This window comes from Delphinus delphis, chromosome 21, assembly GCF_949987515.2.
Source record: "Delphinus delphis chromosome 21, mDelDel1.2, whole genome shotgun sequence".
Lineage (NCBI taxonomy): Eukaryota > Metazoa > Chordata > Mammalia > Artiodactyla > Delphinidae > Delphinus > Delphinus delphis.
The window spans coordinates 13,560,761-13,582,487 of record NC_082703.1 but is presented as its reverse complement, the minus strand read 5'-3'; the positions used below and the strand labels follow the sequence as shown (position 1 = coordinate 13,582,487).

The window sequence follows — 21,727 nt, the reverse complement described above, 5'->3', positions numbered from 1 at the left end:
GTACTGAGGACTGCCGTGCACCCTACTTCCTTCTCAGCCCGGTTAACCCAGCTTCTCTGAACTGTCCCCAGGCTTCTGGATATTGCTCACCTATGTGCTGGATCTCTGCAGGTAAGAATCAGGACTGGACAAAGTCTGGGTCTTACGCGGTGATGCCTTGCTGCTTAGAGACTGATCCTTCTGTTTTTGATGTATCTTTGAATTCATTCTCCCATGGCCAGACCCCACAGCACTACAGAATTCCCAGGATGTCCACCCCTGTAAGATCAGGTACTAGAACTCCAGGTTCTGCTACTTCAACTGGATTCCTTGCAAGCTCATGACTGTGTATGACTCGATCCACAGTCATGAGTCTTTTCCTAGGTAAAGTGAGTAAATCAATCAATCTGTATTTTAACAGATACCTTCTGAAAACATGCTTCAGCCAAAAGTGGAATTCTAATGGTAGACGCGTGGGCATGGTGGGTTGTTAGAGCAGAGGTTTGTGGGTGGGGGACTTTGGGTACCTAAGTAGCGCACCACACGCTGGATCAACAACCCCCATCCATCCCTTACGGATACAGCAGACACGCCCTCCAAGAGCCAAAGTGGGCGTGCAGAACGCATGTCCTAGAAAGGAAGAGAACTTGGTAATGGTTTCTTAGGAGAAATAAACCCCAAGTGGAAGTGGACATTTGAGCAGAGTTTTAAAAGAAAAGTCAGGCTGGCACACCGGAAGCCTCCTGGGGTGAGGTTGAACCTCTGCAGAGCTCTAGTTTCTCATTGCCCATCTTGTTTTCCTCAGTTACAAATCAGTCTGGCCCTTCCCTGTTTTCTTTCATCATCCTCCATCCTTAGAGAGATCATCTCAGCCCAGAGACAGACAGCTATTATTCTGGCTTCTGGTTTGTATTGTGTTAACTGCCTGAGAAGATATGCTGTCCGTCTCCTCGGGTATAAAATGGGGATAACACCCCTATCCTGGTATGGTTGTTATAAGGCGGGAACGTGAGAGGAATTAAACAAAGTTGAGTTCCTGCCCCCTTGCCAAAAATACTTTGACTAATTTCGAATACTTTGTTTGTTCAGTGATTATTTATTGAGCACCTACTATGGGCCAGGCACTGTTCTGAGTACCGTAGAGGTAGCAGTGGATAAGATAAAGTTCCTGTCGTTGTAAGGCTGACTTTCTATTGGGAAGAAATAGGCAAGGACCTGGTAAGCAAATACATAATATAAACTCAGATCATCAGTGAAGATAACAAATAGGACAATGAAGTAGAGAATGACTGTGGGGTTGGAAGGATCACATACACATCTTTCCATGCTAAGCTAAGATTTTAAACCAGTGTGCTCAATTTTCCCATAAGTGACCAAACTGATAAATACAGTGATTAATACTCCAGGACTGACTACTACCAGATCATCTTCCAGACCATGGGTCCTGAATGGGGGTGGCAGACCTTAGTCTCTGCCTTCAAGTTGCATTTGCATAGCAGGCTGATCAGAGGGCCCGGATGTAACTTGCCATCTCAGTAGACCCTGATGTCCACAGAGGGGCCACATGAGGTTAAACCCAGGACCAGGTATTTCAGGGGTGGCTGGCAGGGCTCTGCCTGGTTGTACACAGAACACCAAAAGTTAAACTGAGGTCTCTGACCCCTAGGTCCTTGGAGCCCCGGAGAGGCTACTGCTTTGTGTAGATGAAGCTAAAGCCAGAATCGTGACTGAATTACAACCAGGAAACCACGTGTGGCAGCTGAACTGCTGGAGGTGTTGAGCCAGGACAGAGCAGCTCGTAAGTTTCTGGGAAGCCTGGATTTTCTCAGTGTCTAGGACTGATGTAGCCCAGCCCATCAGCTCTGCATCCTCAGGCGAAGGAGCTGGAAAAAGAAGCCATGTGCCACACTGGCATGTTTTCTGTGTGTGTATGTAAATGACCTTGTTTTAGGGATGAAAAGAATACTTCTATGGTCACTTTTAGATAAGAAGAGTCCTGTGGTTTGTTATTCAGGCCAAAGTCTCTCCTCTCCTTTTCTTATATAATCAAATCAAATAGAGTTTCATCCTGAAACTAGGGAAGAGGCAATAAGCTGGAAAACTCTTTGGCCAGTTGTCAACTTTGGGATGAAATTTTTTTTTTTTTTTTTTTGCAGTACGCGGGCCTCTCACTGTTGTGGCCTCTCCCGTCACAGAGCACAGGCTCCGGACGCGCAGGCTCAGTGGCCATGGCTCACAGGCCCAGCCGCTCCGCAGCATGTGGGATCTTTCCAGACCGGGGCACGAACCCGCGTCCCCTGCATCGGCAGGCGGACTCTCAACCACTGTGCCACCAGGGAAGCCCTGGGATGAAATTTTTTAAAAAACACACAAATTCCAGTCTTTCCTTTCTTATGGAAATCTCAAGTTCCCTTTCTGAACTGTAGCTTTTCCAAGGTTATAGCGTATCAGTTCTTTGAGAAGATCTACTTCTTATCTCCCACCCCCAGTGTATTTATTCACAGATTTATTTATTTTTTAATCTACTGACTGACTCATATATGTTTATAACGGCTGTTGGTTGTACAGCAGAGTTCTCGGCCTTATTAGGTTTATGATCCAGAAGGGGACACCAAAGCCACTTCACTTACAGAACCATGGGCTATTGAAGTTGGAGTCTTTGATGTTTCTGCTGCAAAGGAAAACCGAGAGAGAGAGAGAGAGAGAGAGAGAGAGAGAGAGAGAGAGAGAGAGAGAGAGAGAGAGAGGGAGAGAGAGAGAGAGGGAGAGAGGGAGAGAGAGAGAGAGAACAGTATCTGGGAGAGTAGCCACTCAAACCTTTATCAGCTGAAAGAATCAGAGCACTGTTTGAGCCTCAGCAGAGCCCACTGAGAAGGCATGAGCCCAGGTGGCTGTGCCAGGGCTGGCGGGCAGCAGTGAGGTACAGAAGAAAGGACGGCTCCTGGGAGTGAGAGAGCTGGATTCTAGGTCTGCCCCTGTATTCCATAACAACTCCTAGAGCCCAGCTTTCCACCTGAAGTGAGAGGCTCAGATGCTGAGGAGGCCTCTCATTACTACGCTCTTCAGCCATGCTCATCGATGGAGTCACAGACTAACTCAGAACTCGCTTCAATCAACATTCCACCCTCTAGCACTGGGGAGAAATGAATCTGTTTTAATATAGAAAGTTCTGTGGTTGGTTGAGTGGTACTATCTATGCCTTACACAGAGAACAGTTGACAAAGGATTAGAAAACAATGCACAGGACTTTTAAAACTATAGGAATGTAAGCTAAGTTCCCCTCGATTCATGAAGCGTTTCAGGGCCTAATAACTATTCCCATCGATTTAGGAAAGGCCCAGCAGCAAGTTACTGTACCTAGTTAGGCCTTTTCCTCCTACTTGTTATGGAACTTAGGCCTTAAAAGAATCTTCAGGGCTTCCCTGGTGACGCAGTGGTTGAGAGTCCGCCTGCCGATGCAGGGAACACGGGTTCGTGCCCCGGTCCGGGAAGATCCCACATGCCGCGGAGCAGCTAGGCCCGTGAGCCATGGCCGCTGAGCCTGTGCGTCCGGAGCCTGTGCTCCGCAACGGGAGAGGCCACAGCAGTGAGAGGCCCGCGTACCGCAAAAAAAGAAAAAAAAGAATTTCCATTATCATCAAAGCTCAGGTGAAGAAAAAGTTGAAGCAGCATTTCCAAGTTGACACGGCTGGTTAATGGAAAGCCAAGAAGGAAACGAAGTGCTCTCTGTTCTCAGGCCCTGTGTGTGCCTTGCTACTGTTTACAAACTTCACACAACACATGTACTTTATGCTTTGCCATGGCCTGGCCCTGAGGCAAGAACCAGAGGGCCCTCATCCTCGTGGGGAAGATAGAAAATAAGTGGACAAGGTCATTCCAGGTGGCCACAGGTGCTATGAAGAAAGCCCATCACAAGAATGTGATAAAACACTGGATAGTTAGTTAGTTTGTTTTGTTTTTTAGTTTTTATTGAAATGCAGTTGATTTACAATACTGTGTTAGCTTCAAGTGTACAGCAAAGCGATTCAGTTATATATATATACATATATATATATGTATATATATATATATTCTTTTTTCAGATTCTTTTCCATTATAGGTTATTACAAGATATTGAATATAGTTCCCTGTGCTCTACAGTAGGTCCTTCCTTGTTGGTTATCTATCTTATATATAGTGGTGTGTATCTGTTAATCCCAAACTCCTAATTTATCCATCCCCCCACTTTCCCCTTTGGGTAACCGTAAGTTTGTTTTCTATGTCTGTGAGTCTATTTCTATTTTGTAAATAGGTTCACTTGTATCATTTTCTTAGATTCCACATATAAGTGATGTCATATGATATTTGTCTTTGTCTGACTTCAATTAGTATGATAATCTCTAGGTCCATCCGTGTTGCTGCACATGGCATCATTGCATTCTTTTTAATGGCCGAGTAATATTGCATTGTGTATATGTACCACATCTTCTTCATAAACACTGGATAGTTGAGACTGGAGGTCAGGGAAGGCCTGTCTGCATAGATGCCCTTCAGCTGCGTTCATCGGTGAATCCTTAGACTCCCTCGGAGCTCACTTAGGACACACACTGCCATCCAATGCAGTTCAAGTCTGTAGCACGTTGTGAGTGTCTAGATACCATCTGAGTTGAGGCCTGCATGATGTGGAGCCAACCACGTGGATTCCTGCAGAAGAGTCTTCCAGGCCAAGGGAACAGCCAGTGCGGGGCCCACAGTTGAGGGCAACGAGGAGACAAAGTCTGGTGTGGCTGTGGTTTGGGGACCAAGTCAGAGAGTGGCGTGTAATGAGGTCAGAAAAGTCAGCGGCGTCCAGAACTGCAGAGCCCTGAAAGGAGTTTGAGTTTTATTTTACGTGCAGTCGGGAGACTTTGAAGGGCATTAAACAGGGTAGTCACGGGATCCGATATATGTTTTCGAAAGATTGTTCTGGCTGTTGTGTGGAGAATGGACGTGGAGGGGCAAAGAGAAATAGGGAGACCAGTTAGGAGGCGGGTGGGCGAGTACAAGTGAGGGCGATGGTGGCACGGACGAGGGAAGTGGAAATGGAGATGGGGGTGAATGGAAAGATTTAGGGTACGTGTTAGAAGTGGCACTGGTAGGACCTGCTGACAGGGTGTAAAGGAAAAGGAGAAATCAAGGAAGCCAGCGGATGCAAAGACTGGGGGGCAAACAGGTGTTTTAGCTGGAAATGACAAGTTCAGTTTTAAATACAGTAAGTTGACATTGCTTGTGAGACATACATTCCTTTAAACATTCTCTGATTTAGTCTAGGTTTGCCTCTATTTGTCTGAATTAAATGAGCTTCCTGTGTCATGCTCTAGAAACTCCACTCAAGTTCCTGCCTGAGATTCTGGACAAGAGTTGGTTGTTCTTTAATGGCAACAGTGATGTCATAGACTTGAGAAGATGTCCTAATTTTCCATTTCGAGAGGCCCCTCCTGGTCTCTGGTTGTGTTCAGCTTTTCTTTCCCTTTATAGACCTCCCCGGGGCATCTGCATTGCAGATGGGAGAGGCAGTGGGGCAGGTAGACCAAGGACACCCAGAAGGCAGAGAGACAACTGGGTCATAGACCCCAACATGCGACCCTCAGCTACCCTGGATTGGGTGGTTAGCATTTGGGCTTCTTTCTATTTAGGTTGGGGATAAACAGTGATAATCAAAGAAAAAGAGAGCATATGAGATGAGATGTTTAGTTTGCAGAAAGTTGAGGTGGGAGAGAAAGCCAGCAGCCCGTCAGGAAAGAGGGGAGGGAGTCAGGATTGCCTGTGCATCTGATGGAAAGAACCCAGTGGAGGGTCTTGAAGAACCAAATAGATGAGCTCATTTCCTCGAGGACCAGGAATCTGGAGAAAGGATGCGTTCTAACTTGAGTGTGGAAGATACAGGTTACAACTATGAAGAGATGTGAGCTTCCCAGATAAGCAGGTAGCAGAAGATCTGGGCTGAGGGTAGAGGGTAGATTTCAAGGACTAAGCAATGCAGTCTAGCTTTGTTTTCAGTTTTTTGTTTTGTTTTGTCTTTTTCTGTTCTTGTTTTTTAGTGCAAACTAAAGCAATCTCTAGAGGCAAATGACCTGAATGCTTAAGACCAATATATATGGTTTTTCCCCAAGGATCTTTATATCACTGATATTCCTACTGTCATCACATGGCTGGAATTTAGTGTCTGCTCACTAATTTCAGTTCGTGAAATGGTAAAGACCATGGGCACTGGAGTCAGAGAGCTTGGGTTTGAATCCTGACCCTGCCATCTACTATGAAATTGGACATGTTACTTAGACCCTCTGTATCTCAACTACTTCATCTTTAAAATGGGGTCAAGGGACTTCCCTGGCAGGCCAGTGGTTAAGACTCCATACTTCCAATGCAGGGGAGACGGGTTCAATCCCTGATCCCACATGCCTCGTGCCCTACTCCCCCCCATCAAAATGGGAACCATGATAGTCCCTACCCAGTAGGGCTGTGGTGAAGATAAAAGGAGTGAATGCATGTTAAGCCCTTGAAGTAGTTCCTGGCACATATTAAGCCCACTAAAATACCATTTCTTATAGGAAAAGAACATAGGAGAAAACGGGCCAACAAGTTGTAGCTCCTTAGTCCCCCAAGTTTTCTGTGAGATCCAAGAAGAGGCCAGAGTAAACATGGGTGATTTATCACGTCATCTTGGCATGTGGCATGAGTACCTGGGGACCCACTGGATCCTACATTAGAAGAAGAGGAGGGTGACTACCCTAGTCAATTACATAGCACGTGGAAAATATAAAAGCAGCAGCACAATGTCCGAATCTGCCTCCTAAAAGCATTGCTAAGTAATTCACTGAGCCTGAGACATAGGCAGATGGTGGGATCCCTTGAAACGCCACTGTGAAATGTCTGGAGGCTTTCTAGATTAATAGCATTAGAAAAATGCTGTTAGAAAAATCCTGCATTAGAAACATCCAATGCCTGACTTTTCCCACTATCCCCTTCAGTTTATGCCATCTCTCCCGAGGAAAGGAACTTTTAAAATTATTTTTAAATGTAAGAGGAAGAATTATCGATCCGTCAAGGAAAACAAAACCATTCTAATTAACAGCTGTTCATGGGAGAAGAGCTTGCTGCTGCAGGACTAGATAAATGCCAACCCAAAGCTACAGACATCGAGCAAGCCATACAGTCAAGTTCAATTATATCATCCTCACTCAGCCAAGTAACTGATATCCGACTATTTTGCCTGATGCGTGTTGATGGAGAGAGAGTGATTTCTCCCTGCACAGGACCAGCGTCACGAGCAGCTCTGGACTGCTGCCCAAGGAACAAAAGAACAGGCAGGGCAGGCTCACTGGGGAATCTGTCCCCAGATCAACCCACCTGAGGCAACGGAGACAGGGCAGCCAGCTCCTGGAATTCAAAGCACAGATCACCCCCAGTCACCTGTCACTTTTACTAAGTCTCTTTGACTTAGTAAAACCTTTGCATTCTGAATAGAGAACTTGCTGAAGCAACTTACTGCTTGGCAGGAAGAAACTAGGTGGTGATGTTTCCCCCTCCTGTTAGCAGAAGTAGTTATGATAATGACAATGAATGTTGCTTAAAAAAAAAAAAAAGCCTATGTTTAAAAGATTGATTGAGTCCTTTGTTTCATGACCTTGATAGCTAAATGGTTATTTAATGAATGATTTGTAAGTGCTGTTACTTCATATTCAAGAATCGAGGGAAAGTATCCTTCAGATGCCCGTCTCCACAGTGAAGTGGAGATAATCTCCGAACAGCCATTTGAATCATTAGGGAATCTAATCCCAGTCCAGGGACATAGGATTTCAGTACTGACCCGAAAAAAGAAGTGAATTATACAGCTAATTATCATCGCACAGGCAAATAAATTCTAGCCATTCAAATCTGCTTCCACTCAAAAGTGCTATTTGTTGAACTTAAATAATGCCTTAGGACTTACTGAGATAAACATTCTTATTTGCTAGAAAAGCCTTCATAGAAACAAAGCTCCAAGAGTCAAGCAAAGACTGGGACCAAGAAACATCAAAGAAACACCCCATTGTATTAGATATTTCCGTGGAGCCTCATTGGGCAGCCGACAACCGTGGGACTCTCTTGCTTTGATGACAATTCAGCAGGCAGAACTCTCAGACACCTGCTATATCAGCAAACTGTTTTCTCCCAAGAGACAATACCATATATTGGTCAATAGAACCCATACTGTTAGGATGAAAAACACACTCATGGGTTTTTTGGGGTTAAAGGTGATGGCCTTCTGGTCCAACCCAGAGAGGTTAAGACCCTGTGTGCTCTAGACACACAGAGGCAGACCCAGGACATGAAACCACCACGTTTTCTGGACTGCTGATTCAGTGCTCTTTCTACCTCACTGAGCTGCCTCTTAGGGAACACATTTGAATCCCTGGAGTTAAAAAAATTCAACAGAAATATTCAACTTGCTTTACACTTGAGATAGACAGCTCTCAAGTGCAAGGGAAAAAGAGGCTCCATCTCTCGGAGCCCACCTTGGCCCAGGTTTGGATGGAACTGCAGTTTCAGGGGGGGTAAGGGGGGCAGGCAGCGATTTTGGCAAGTCTGAAGACAGCCTGGAAGTGGCTTCAAAATGTCCTAGCGATCGTGAGAGTTTCAGGAAGTACTACTGGCTTGTGGCCCACAGACTGCAGGAACTGAGCGATAAGGAGGACACATTCCAGGTGGGGGGACAAGATAGAGGGGACACGTTCTCTCCAGGAGGGGAAATCCACAGAAAAGCGAACTCTGTGGGTGTGATTATTTCACTGTATAGCACACATTTACTGAGTCTTTTCTATGTGAAATGCATCGCATCTTTTCATGAAATGATGATAAAAGGAGGTGTTGGTAGATGGAAGTGAGGATTGAAGACCTGGAGTTATGCTTAGTATAAAAGTCACTTGCCCTGGGGCTTCCCTGGTGGCGCAGTGGTTGAGGGTCCGCCTGACGATGCAGGGGACACGGGTTCGTGCCCTGGTCCGGGAAGGTCCCACATGCCGCGGAGCGGCTGGGTCCGTGAGCCATGGCCGCTGAGCCTGCGCGTCCGGAGCCTGTGCTCCACAATGGGAGAGGCCACAGCAGTGAGAGGCCCGTGTACCGAAAAAAAAGTTCTATGTCAGGTACAACAAAGGACCCACAATGGGAACAGAGAGAACTATGGCACCTGGGCTCAGGTGGAAACAGGAGGCAAGGCCACTTTTCTTGAATGTTTTCGATTATAAGTCACTGTAGAGGAAGAGAAAGAGGAGGGTGTTATCTGCTACTTAAAATTCCCAGCAACTTCCAGAAAAATATTCTGTATCTTCTAGATACACAGTAAATATTTGTTGAGAAATGAACTGCTGAATTGGTGAAAGAATGACTAGTCATGTCTCATTTATTTTGACTCTTTGTGGAATTATGTTGAATGATTTTTCCAGTTAACTAAGATTTCCTCCTATAGATGTGAAGTCACCTGCTTTTAAACATGTTATATGGTCATGTTTTTAGTGCTTCAGTCATGTTCCTTTCTTCTTAAATGTATTTTATGGAACATAATTTTGCCTTTTCATTGGTTATTTTACTGTGTACAACTGTGACTTTGAGGTTTGGAAGTGTGAGCTATTTGCCTCCACCCTACAGTGATTTTTTTTTTTATTCGAGGCTTCTTCATTTTCCTTCCTTACCTTACCAATCATCACGAGTGTGCATTACCGTGAGCCAGACATGCCCTAGGTACCTGGAAACAACAGTGAACAAGACGGATGTGGTTCCTTTACAAAGTTTCCAGTCTAATCTGGAATTCAAACAAACCAGGCGAATAATTACAACCTGAGGTGAATTCTTTTTTTTTTTTTTTCTGGCCGCGCAACTTGTGGGACCTCAGTTCCCTGACCAGGGATCAAACCTGTGCCCCCTGCATTGGAAGGGTGGAGTCTTAACCACCGGACCACCAGGGAAGTACCTGAGGTAAATTCTATGAAGATAACTGCTAAGATAGAGAATAATATTAGAAAACAGGTGAGTATTCCTGTAGCATGGTGAGCCCTGAAGACCTTGCTCTGAAGGTGACAGCTAGCCACATCCAGAAGGAGCAGGCCAGCCAACTGTGGGGAGAATGGCTGGCAACTGTTTCCGCCCCGCTTTCCCCTCAATCTCATTGCTGAAGTCGGCCAGCAAATATCAGAAACACACATCTGTTAAATCATTAATCTCATGTTCACAGAAAATAGAGATGTTGCTCTTAAGGGGATTTCAGTCTTTCCTTAGGTGAAAATATATGTTTATGACAACTATTTTATTTACTCTTCATCCCACTTTGGAAAGATGTACAAAGCACTGATCCCCAGGGGAATAAACACTGAGTGATGCATGGCCCCCCTCTACCTCAGGAATGGTGTTAGTCAAGAAGTGAGGCTGCTTCGCAATAACAAGTAATCCCCGAATCTCGGTGGCTTGATGTACTAGTAGTTTAGTTCTCACTCACACAATTTCCAAAGTGGGTCAGCAGCTCTCCTGGGTAGCTCTCCTACAAGTTGGTACTCAGAAATCCAGGCTCCTTTCATCTTGTGATTCTGACCTCTATCCACAGAAGGTGAAGAGTGCGCTGGAGGCTCATCAAATATTTATTTTAATTAATTAATTAATTTATTTATTATTATTATTATTTTTTTTTTTTGCGGTACGTGAGCCTCTCACTGTTGTGGCCTCTCCCACTGCGGAGCACAGGCTCCGGACGCACAGGCTCAGCAGCCATGGCTCACGGGCCCACCCGCTCCACGGCATGTGGGATCTTCCCGGACCAGGGCACGAACCCATGTCCCCTGCATCAGCAGGCGGACTCCCAACCACTGCGCCACCAGGGGAGCCCCCGCATTAATTTTTTTCATAACTACTTGTTAGCCTCCAGTTTGAGAGAAATACAATTAAAAAAAACAAAAACCCTGGAATGTTCTTGCTTGGAATTGTAATTGCTCATTAGAACCCCGTTTCATTATAATTGTGCAATTCATTATGCTGAGCGCTTCATTAGAAGTATTGTAAAACTGACAACTTGAATATTGAAATGAATCTGATTTAGAGCTTTACTGTTTCTTGAGGGCATTTTCTAATTAATGCAAGTCTGAGAAACCAGAAAAAGTTAGAGTCTTCATATTTTCTTCTGGGGGTCATTACTGGAGATGTGTTTTTAAAAAAATCATTTTGAATTAGGAAGCTTTCTTTAGCACAGAAAGAAAAAAATAGTCCATAAACCCGAAATAGTCACAGTGAGGCCGCATCTATCTTTGCAGATACAGAGAGCTCAGAATGATCCGCACTTAATGCTAACCCAAATGTTTTTAGAGCGCTGTTAGGGACTTCGGGGTAAAGAGAGCGGATTGAACATTTTCGTTTAGCGCTCTTTCCTCTTGAAAGCCCGCTGAAATGACAGCAACGGAGGTTTCAAAAGGGTAGAAACCCACAAGGACAAAGAAAATGAAGGGGAAGAACAGAGCAACAAAGTCCTGGCAGCTGCAGGCAGAAGGACAAGGACTATTGACATTTCAGACCCAAGAACCAGAATTCGAAGCCGACAGAGTAGGAGGTGAGGTGCAAACTCATTGCGCTCAGCACCCCCCGGACGTGCAGGAATTAGTGGTTCCAGTAAGTGGAGCTAAAGGCGGGGCTCGAGGAGGATCAGCTGAGAGTCTGCTTGGGAAGCATTTGGGTCCCCGGCAGAGGGACGGTCACTCGTCTCCACTGGTACAAGTCGAGAGGTTTTTTCCCTCTGGAGAGGGTGGAACAGAGGGTCTCTGGACTGGAAGATTCTAGCAATGGTTGATGGCAAGTCTACCATAATACAACAGGGGGATCAGATGAAAACTTACACATCTAATGATTAGACCTTCCCTCTAAGCCCTCTTAGGTCAGCAAAGTGCTAGCAGCAGGGCCTAGACCCTGAGCATGAGATTGGAAGATGCTTCTTTGAGGAATCTGACCATCCCAAGGAGAAATAGCTAAAAATGGCTGTCTCAGGGAGTTCCCAAGAAAACAGACATTCAGAGCGGTGGCTCCCAAAGTGTGGTCTCCAAACCTGCAGTATCGGCAACACCTGGGAACCCGCTAAAAATGCAAATTCTCATACCCTGCTCCAGACCTACAGAATAAGAACCACTGGGGTAGGACCCTGAGGTCTACTTTAAGAAGTCCCCCACCTATTCAGTAAAGTTGAGAACTACTGCTCTTCAGCAAAGCTCACCATGGACACAAAATGTCCCTTCCTTATAAACGTGAGCAGATGATCAAGGGTGAACAGATATCTAAAGAAAGATGGAGAACAAAATGAATTGAAATAAATAACAATCTTGGAGGAAAAAGAGACTTTTCAGGAAAAATTAAACTTGGAAAACAGCTAACATTAGTACCCTTGGAGGCGTAAGAAAAGATATTTCATCCATGAAAACAAGAAGAGGTGACTATTTTTTTTAAGAAGGGGTCCTTTGAAAAACAATGAAAATGGGCTTTTGAAAAATTTTAAATATGGTAGTAGAAAGGAAGAATTCAACCAAACACTAAAAAGTGAAGCAAAAAGACAGAAAAAAAAAAAAACAGGGGGAGAAAAAAAGAAACATCTGAAGGTTAGTCTAGGAAAGTGAGCCGGACAAAGGAAGCAGAGGGGAGACATAATGAAAGAACTGAGAATTGTTTCCCAGCATTGAAGACCATACAGCCCTAGATGGGATCCACACCGTGTCCAGACATTGGATGAAAATAGATTTGTATCCAGACATGTCATTGTCAGATTTCAGAATGTGGGAATAAAGAGAAGATCCTGCAAGTTTCCAAAAAGTAAACCTAGGTGCATACTAAGGATTAAGAACCAGCTTCAAATGTCTCTGGAGCAACATTGGATCCTGGAGGACAATGCAACAAAGAAGAGAGCCTGAAGGAAGATGGTGTCCAAAGTTGAATTCTATACCCTGGTAGACGATTAATCCTATGGGGAGACAGAATAAGTATCATCCAACGTGAGGGTAGAATAAAGACATTTAAAAACAGGCTCAGGGACTTCCCTGGTGGTGCGGTGGTTAAGAATCCGCCTGCCAATGCAGGAGACAAGGGATCGAGTCCTGGTCCGGGAAGATCCCACATGCCGCGGAGCAACTAAGCCCGTGCGCCACAACTACTGAGCCTGTGCTCTAGAGCCCGTGCTCCGCAACAAGAGAAGCCACTGCAACGAGAAGCCCACGCACCGCAACGAAGAGTAGCCCCTGCTCGCCACAACTCGAGAAAGCCCGCACTCAGCAACGAAGACCCAATGCAACCAATAAATAAATAAATAAATAAAATAAAAACAGTCTCAGTTTTCGAAGTTCTTGGATCGAGAGGTTAAATTTTATAATAAGAACTGGATAGTGATCACTGTCAAAGTATCAACTTCTGATTCGCAGAGACACTTATCAGAGAAGTACTTAAACCAAGGACTTTGTGACGACTACTGTTTGTCCTCTGCATCTATTCTCATCCCTCTTCCATCCGGGCTCCACCTGTGACCAGAAAGTTCTCTCTCCTGAAGACTTGTCTCTCCAGCCTTCCTGTACATCCTTGGGATACTAAGCAAACCCTTTTGTTCTCAATGAGGCTTCATCTTGCCTCAGTTCTAGAATTTCTATCAAGAGGGGTTTGGGTAGAAATCTAGATGAGGGGGTAGGAGGACAGCCCTGGGGTCTTGTCTACAAGCTACATTCTTAAAAACTTAGATTTCATAGCACTTGAAATAAAACTTTTCAACGAGATTTTACTTACTCTAAATATAAGGTTAAGAAAATATTGCTTGCCCCATCCAATGTTATTTTTATTTGGGGTGGATTGGAGGAGACTGATAGAGATTGGGGCTGTGAGCTCAAGGCCCCCACCTCAGCCATCCTTGGCCCTTCATCCTGGGACGATGGCAGGAACAGAGTCATTCTTCCCAGTAGGTAACTTGGAGGCTGTTTGGATGCGCCTTCTCGTTCCTGGGAATGAATTACCTCAGGTCTGACCCACTCGGAGTCTCTCGCAGTGAACCTCCCTCTTAGAAGCTGCTCTCATAAGCTGCCCAGCTGGCCTCCTCAGAGCTGCAACACCGCTTTCTTAGACAGCTACCCTTACAGAGACTTATTCAAAGATCCCTAGATTGGCCAGGGCAGGAATTCTGGGTAAGGGCACAAGGACACTCTCCTGCTTTCTCAGCTTCACTGGGCCGAGCCTTAAGGCAGGACCCAGATCCACTGGGTTTTGGGTGAACGATTTGTTTAGCGTGGTGGTTAAGAGCCTGTCTTGCAGTGAGACAAAAATGGGTTCGAGTCCTGCCTCTGCAAACTATCTGGAGAATGGGACAAATGAACCTGTCTCAACTAGTGGTGGTGGATTCAACGAGCTAACGTATGCAAGGATTAAGCACATTAAATCCTCAATCAGTGACAGTTCATTAACAAAATTAACCACAACTCTCTAAGAGTTTCCTCTGAGGAAAAAGCACTGCAGAAATAGTCCCTCTGGGCTAAGGTATCTAGGAAACGAGACCAAAATCTCTAGGTTCTTTCATTTATATTCTCCCCTTCCCTTTTCCTTCCCTCCCCCCATATTGGCCTGGGGACACAGCTACAAATTAAGTCCAATCTCAGTACTAGTTCTAAAAGCTCTATAACCTGAAAAATATAGAAAAACAGACATATTAGACGTTTAAAGAAAATTTAAAAGACAAAATGAAACACAATGTAAAGCTTTTCCTCCCCCCTTTTATTCTAGGAGTGTGTCCCTATTTGTCTCTAACTTTCATCAGTGGGTAGAGTGATAATAATGCTAATTGGCGTTATTAGTCAAGAGCTTTCTATGTGCCAGAGTCTTTTCCAAGCATTTTACTAAGATTATCTCATTGAACCCTTATGGGACTCCTAGGAGGTAGGTACCTTTCTTATTCTTTTTCGGAGATAAGAAAACTGGGGCTTAGAGATGATAACTAACTTACGGGGAGGCATACAGCAGCTCACTGCGTGGAAGAACACCCCAACGGTTTGGGTTCCTGAAAGCATGGTGTCAGCCTCGTACAGGAGGGACATCCATGGACTCCACCCTTCTTGTCCCTATGGCTTCTAGGAAAAGTGTGGAAAAGGTCAGTTTTCTTCTTAGTCCCATGTAGCTAGCAGGGAGCTTTCTGCATGTCCAGGGATATCTCTCTGTCCTCTGCCTCAACATACAGAGCTGTGCAGAAGGAGCTGGTCCATGAGAACTTAGAGGCAGAGACTGTCAGGGCTCAGTTCGACCCTCTAACTTGATTCCTATTCATCTCCAAACCCTTCAGAGGCCAGGACTGGGTCTCAGATACTCTTGCCTTCCCCAAAGGGGTGCATAGCAGAAGCAACTATTCTAACTTTGCTACCCACATTTATTTGCTTTTTTTCATCTCTTCAGTTCCCTCTTGGCAAGATTATTCCCAACAGGTATATCAGGAGGAAACCTTGACTAGATGATCTGCAAATTTCCAACAACTCTGAAATTCTCTCATTCTGTTGTTATATAACTTAATGTTCTATAAAAGATAAAGATATGCATCACAGGTGTTAAGGGCATCCAGAAACGTCACTGGATATTAGTGCTTTCTGGGAATCTCTTTTAGGCATTGACAGTTGGGGTCATATTTCCACTAGGCTGAGGAGAAATCAGAAGGGAAATGACCTTGAGCTGACCTTGTGTGGGCCACTCTGTGGTCGGCTGAGAGCTCCTCTTTGACTGCTGCCATCCAGCGCAGCCCTGCAGGGTCCATGAAGAGTAGCTAAGGACCACCCTCAGAGGGTACATCGTGGGTAGAGCATGAGCTTGGATATTAAACCCTCCAGGGTTCAACTCCCAGCTCTGCTACTGACTGGCAGCATCAACCTAACCTCTCTGTTTTCTCATCTGAAAAATGCAGGTAATGCCACCCTCTTCCCTGGGCTGTGGTAATGCCCATCTCATGGTAAGCAGTGCATCATCCGTAGCTGTTAATAATAGCATCACTAACTAGTCTAATTGCCCTTCCTGTTTTAAAGGCTCACAGCCTGTAATGCTGGGCTGGGGAGCACTCTCACCGACATTGGGACTTTGAGTTTTGACTACCACCGATTCGCAAGAGCTAAACTAGGAGTAGTTATGGCTATCCCCACTGTCATGAAAAACAATCAGATTTAATTTTGGAAATTTGAATGTATTTTTAATTTGAGCTGCCTGTTATTATCAGTGACAAAGAATTTTCTGACAGGTAAAGTTAACCACAGATGGACTGGTTGCTTCAGTGGTGGGAGGGCTCATCACCATAGCAGGGGTGGCTGAAGGGTGGGGCAGAGGACCGCCTGGATGGAACGTATTAGAGGACATTGAAGGGCTGGTAATGGTTTTTGTTGATGACTTAAAGTTTTCTAAAATTCCAGATGTGCCTCACAGCTCTCTGAGCAGCCCTGGTAATCTGTCGTTTTTGCCTCAAGTTTCTTTGGTCTTCCAGACTACCCATCAAGTAATTGAGAAACTATAAATAAACGTTAGAAGCAAGCCCCTAATTGATCAACTTTCGGGTTTTCCGTGGTGAGTTTTCTTGAAACTTGGTTCCTGTGTATAATTTGACTCATGCATCTCTGGGGGAAAGACCTCTCCCCTGATCTTTGAGGACGGTAGCAAATGGCTGCAAAGTCCAGGCAAGGAGGTGGTAGTGCTACATTTGCAGAGCTAACAGTCAAACCTACAAAACGAATACAGTTTCCACGCAAGGAGGAAGGAGGAGGACAAATGGCGGCCAGACCTGTACATTCACCGAATCAACACCAGTCCCAGGCCACAGAGCCCCGTACGTAGATGCTTTGGCCGGATTGCTTGAGTACTGACATAGCCTTGTAAACTGAGACCCTTCAAAGGAGTGAAAAGAAAAAATAAGTTTAGAGGAACGTTTACATAGAGGTTTCCCTTGGGTTGCAGCTGCCCAACTGAATTAGCATCAAACTGTTGCCCTGGAAAAGGGTCATGAGAAGTGGTTTTCCCGGCCTCACACAATGAGCGCAGTCAGTATGGAAGCTGCCTGGTTCTCATTTGGAAGAAATTTTCATCTGATCCCACCCTTACCCCCAGACTCCTGCCTTCCTATATGCTTCACTCTATCATTCTGAGGCCCATATATTTGCAAAAAGTGCCTTCACCATTGTGCTTTCTCCTGGTGACGTGGCTGTAAAATTCCTCTCCCTCAATCTTTCTTCCATCCCAAGCAAAACTCCCATTCTTGAGTTCAGACTAGTATCAATAAGGAGTTTGGAGTGAAAACACTGAGGGAACTAATTCACACTAAATAGCAAACAGCTGATAAATTCTTGGAGCGGTCCTAACACTTTTTATGAATTCAAGTATCTCAGTTATACAATTTCAGGGTTTAAAAGTTAACCTCTTGAATGGTGGCATCTCACTCACTAAGGTCAAGGGCAAAAAAAAGTTTTAGCATCGTAAGAGTTACCTCCTTTCCTCTGTGTTGCTTAATCTGATAATAAGGAAATGCTGCATCTGGGAGTAGCAGATGGTTAACTCCCCAATATTCAGAGATCCACCATGAGGATAGATAAGAATCATGGAAGCCTCTTTGGACATACAAGAAAGGAAAAGCAAACCCACACAGAGTCCTAGAATTACTGGTCCTTATCCTGGGGACCCCTGAGATAGGGGTTCTCAGGGATGGGCCTCCCACTCCTATTTATTCTCCTTTCCTCCCTACTCGCAGTGCCAAGTGAGGAGCGTCTTTGTCCTTTGGGAGTGCAGGCAGAAGGAGCACCCCTTGATGTTGGAGTTTTGACATTTAAATAATAAACACTAAAACTTACCAAAGGGGCTTCCCTCGTGGCGCAGTGGTTAAGAATCCGCCTGCCAATGCAGGGGACACGGGTTCAAGCCCTGGTCCGGGAAGATCCCACATGCCATGGAGCAACTAAGTCCGTGCATCACAACTACTGAGCCTGCGCTCTGGAGCCCGCGAGCCACAACTACTGAAGCCCACGTGCCTAGAGCCCATGCTCCGCAGCAAGAGAAGCCACTGTAGTGAGAAGCCCGCATACCGCAACCAAGAGTAGCTCCCAATTGCCGTGACTAGAGAAAGTCCGTGCACAGCAGCGAAGACCCAACACAGCCAGAAATAAATAAATAAGTTAAAAAGAAGAAAAAAAGAAAACTTACCAAAGGCTTACTACGTGTTGCTACTGCTCTAAATGCTTTAATTCATTCATTTATTCAACAAGTACTTACTGAGTGCATCCTATGTGCCAGTCACTTCTAAATGCTGTTTATTCATTTATTCATCCAGTGCTTGACCTCTTATGTGTCAAGTATTGTTATAAAGGCTTTTCATTCATTTATTCATTCATTCATCCATTCATTCAACAAGTATTTACCGAGAGCCTCCTGTGTGTCAGGCACTGATCTAGGTTCTATAGTGGTGAGCTAAACAGAGCTTCTGCCTTTACAGAGATGATACTTTATTGAGGGTTGCCAGGCGATGCACAAATAAACAAGAAAACGTACAGCGTATCAGGTGATTTTAAGTCCTACAGAGAAAAATCAGCTGAGGCAAACGGGCAGAGTGCCAGGTAGATGTTGCTATATTTAGATCTCATTGATGAGGTGACATTTGAGCAGAGAGCGAGTAAACATGACAAAATCAAGTCACAGGAAACACCAGTACATACACCCTGAGGTGGGAGTGTGCTTGGCCTACCTGAGAAAAGTCAAGGGAGGAAGGGGTGACGGGAACAAGGGGGAGAGGGGTGAACAAGGTCAGATGGAGCTGGGAGGGAAACTAAGCAGGACCTCACAGGCTCTGTTGGACGGGGAACACAGTAGAGTGCTTTGACCACGGGAATGACTTGTTTTAAAAGCATCCTCCAGCTGCTGTGCTGAAAATAGACTAGGGCATCAGGGTGAAAATCAGGGGGACAATTATATGGCTAGTGCCGAATCCAGGCTGGAGGGGCCGGTGGCTTGGGCTGTGGCAGTTACACTGGAGGTGGTGAGAAGTGGTCAGTCGCCAGTTATCTCTGAAGGTAGAGCCCCTGGGATTTGCTGGTGGACTGGATGTGGTACGTGAGAGAAGAGGAGAGTCGGAGATGATCCCGAGGATTTTGTCCTGAGCAACTTCAAGGGTAGAGTTGACATTTCCTGAGACAGTGAAAGTGCTGGAGGAGCTGTTTCGAGGGAGAGCTGGAATGGGGAGAGTTCAGTTCGGGATATTATTAAGTTTGAGATTCTCATGACGATCTCAGTAAAGAACTCGAGGCGGGCATTTCGGTGCTGGTCTACCATTCCAGGGAGGCGTCCAGACTAAGAATATAAAAGTGGGCGGAGATGGTGTTGAAAATCCCAGACCAGACACATGAACTGAGCGTGTATGAGGCTAGAAGAAAAGTCCCAGCACAGAGCTGTAGGGCACGCCAAGGTCTAGAAAAGGAGGCAGGATCCAGGCGGGAGATGAAGATGTAACCAGTGAGATGGAAGGAAAACCAGAATCAACGGTTATTCTGGAAACCAAGCCAGGAGGCGCTCGAGAAAGAGGGAACCATCAACCACGTCAAGTGCTGTGGGTAAGTCAGACCAGATGAGGCGTGACTGTTGTCCACTGGGAAGGTGCCCGAGGCCCTAACTGGAGCTGTTCAGAGGAGTGATGCCCCATCAGGGCATGTCAGGAACAACGGTGTTTATATTTAATTCCATGAGGGATATCGTGTTATATTTCTGTTTTACAAATCAGAGAACTGAGGTGCAAGAGAGGGTTGAACACAGCTGGATTGGAAGTCAGACGGTCTACTAGCTCCAGAGGGCACGCCCTTCAAAGCCTGGTGTGCTTGGAACTTGAAGGCTCTCAAATCACCAGGGGCAGTGGAGAGCCGGGAGAAGCCTGCTGGCATCTTAGGACAGCAATCACTAGGTAAAGGGGACAAGAGAACAGAGAATGTGACCTCACACCCCACACCATCCGCCGCTGCCTCAAATTCATCTTAGCTTTTGGAGAGAAATGCTGGCTAAGATGGGCTGGGCAGGAAAGTTACCCTTTGCTTTTTTGATGGTATTTTATGTTTGAAGAAATTAATTCAGAACCCTTAGAGCATGCTAAATCTTCTAATAGTTAGAAGGTGTGGCATTAAATTGTCATTGGTAGAGAAGATGACAGTGGCTAAGGGTTGGTGCTGACATAGGGGTGTCTTGCTGTGAACTCCGTGCTCACCAAAATTTATCTACGAACTGATGGCAGTCTCTGTGTGATGAGTGGCAGCAAACTCGTGTTTTTGCTGGATAAATGTTCTGGTTACAGGTGTGTTTCCATGTCCGGAACAGAATCCGGGGGCCTCTGAGCTAGAATGGGCTTGGAGGAGGGTGAAGGGCAGGTTACTGCACGGGAGCCAGGCTGGAAGGTCAGTGCTCCAGAGCGACCTCGCAGTCATTCCTGGAGTGGGACCGAGGGAGGGGGCAGCTGGGAATATTCTTCTTCCTGTTGCTCCAGCATCAGGGCTCCTTTCCTGCGGACCTGGCAGGCTGTCCTCCAGCAGTTACGCTGTAAACCCTGGTCAGCCAAGTCTCCGTTACGTTTTCTTGGGATTGGGGTGTGATCGGGGTGAAGATGGCAATCTGGATTCCTGTCCTTGACGTTAGGAAGACGACCAGGTGTCTGATGGGGCCCCTGGAGGGGACACAGAGAGGGGGATGGGAGAGCCCCAAAGACCTGCGTCCCTGTTTCGCGTTTTGAGGCTGGTCTTTCCAGCCGGACAGATGGCAGGGATGGGCTCTAGCTGAAGTCTGCAACGACCTCAGTAAGGCTCTTGTTCTCTTGTTCCTTCCAGAGGATTCTCCATCTTGCTTCTTTGGAGCCAGGGGAAAGCAGGAGCAGCCAGCATGCAGGCGACCATTTACCCTTTCCAGGCCTGGGAGAGAGAAAAAGCAGCTGACCCAAGGCCCTGGGCCCTCAGCTCTCATGAGCTGACATCCGAGAATCAGTGAGTTCTCTTTGGTGCTAAACTTTCTGCATTTTGAACAACTTCAACAGGACCTCCCAGTGCTTACATGGCTTTCTCTTTACAACTGTTTGTTCAACTGTACTTATTTTTCTCTGTGTGTATCACACACACACACACACACACACACACACACAGGTAAAGTATCTCTCTTTCCCCCTCATCGCATCTCCTTCAAGAAAAAACCTCTCTGAAAGGGGCCACAGTTTTGCAAATGAATTTTCAAAGCTGAGTACACAAGCCATCCTTGTGGTCAAGGTCCTTGTAAACTTGGGAGCTTCATTTTAGCCAGTAGAGCCCTTCTGGCTAAAGCCAAACTTTCTCTTTTGTCCTTATCTGCAAACTCAAAGTATTACCATTGTCCTAAGGAGGGTCTCAAGCCCCCTTCCCCAGCATCCCAAACCAGAGCACTTTAACATCCCTGATGCACAAGAAAGAGTCACGGTTACGCTCCTAATCCTGTGGTCGTAACACTGAGCTGTAAGTCTAGCCCCTGCATTGGCAAAGAAAGAAGCCAAGGCTCAGAGAGGCAGTGAGATTTGCTTTCTATCACACAGCTACTTTGAGGAAAAACCATTTCTCCTCACTCAAAGTGATTTGCTCTTGCAATCATGCCCTCCAAGTAATGCCCGATGGTCCCCATGTACGAATTCAAGTCATGAATTAATGGGAGGGCCAAAAGTTCAAGCCACCAGCATCAAAGGGATGAGAGCTGACAG

General features: G+C 45.8%; 1 long non-coding RNA gene across 1 annotated transcript in view; it reads left to right on the top strand.

The window, feature by feature from the left end:
* The first annotated feature begins 1,678 nt into the window (after nucleotides 1-1,678).
* The window catches only part of LOC132417495 (uncharacterized), a 31,849-nt gene continuing 11,800 nt past the window's right edge, over nucleotides 1,679-21,727 (top strand). Inside the window, exons 1-3 of the long non-coding RNA XR_009517861.1 lie at nucleotides 1,679-1,777; nucleotides 19,751-19,927; nucleotides 20,838-20,990. This is a non-coding gene — a long non-coding RNA (uncharacterized lncRNA). The remainder of the gene's footprint in view (nucleotides 1,778-19,750; nucleotides 19,928-20,837; nucleotides 20,991-21,727) is intronic.